General features: G+C 45.8%; 1 protein-coding gene across 3 annotated transcripts in view; it reads left to right on the plus strand.

Moving 5' to 3' along the window:
* Nucleotides 1-264, plus strand: part of LOC107697503 (uncharacterized) — a 38037-nt gene that overhangs the window by 33530 nt on the left and 4243 nt on the right. The window lies entirely within an intron of this gene.

Raw genomic sequence — 264 nt, forward strand, 5'->3', positions numbered from 1 at the left:
GGTTTGCGTCATCAGGCCAGCAGCTGTTTACCCCGTTGCTTAGTAACGATGGCGCAGGAGAAGATGGCAAAACGCGCAGCATTGCTCTCTTCAATTTTATATTTATGGTTTTGAACCTTTGGTTTTGTTTCCAAAGCTTCAGTACATACCAGCTCTTACGTCTGCCTTATGCAAATGCTCTAAAGTACTCTGAAGACGAACAGAAATGAGATATACAGCTCTCTGCTTGCAGCGCGTCAGTCACGCTCGTCAGGAAAGTGAGTG

The sequence above is a fragment of the Sinocyclocheilus anshuiensis genome, unplaced genomic scaffold (assembly GCF_001515605.1).
Source record: "Sinocyclocheilus anshuiensis isolate Anshui unplaced genomic scaffold, SAMN03320099.WGS_v1.1 scaffold1452, whole genome shotgun sequence".
Lineage (NCBI taxonomy): Eukaryota > Metazoa > Chordata > Actinopteri > Cypriniformes > Cyprinidae > Sinocyclocheilus > Sinocyclocheilus anshuiensis.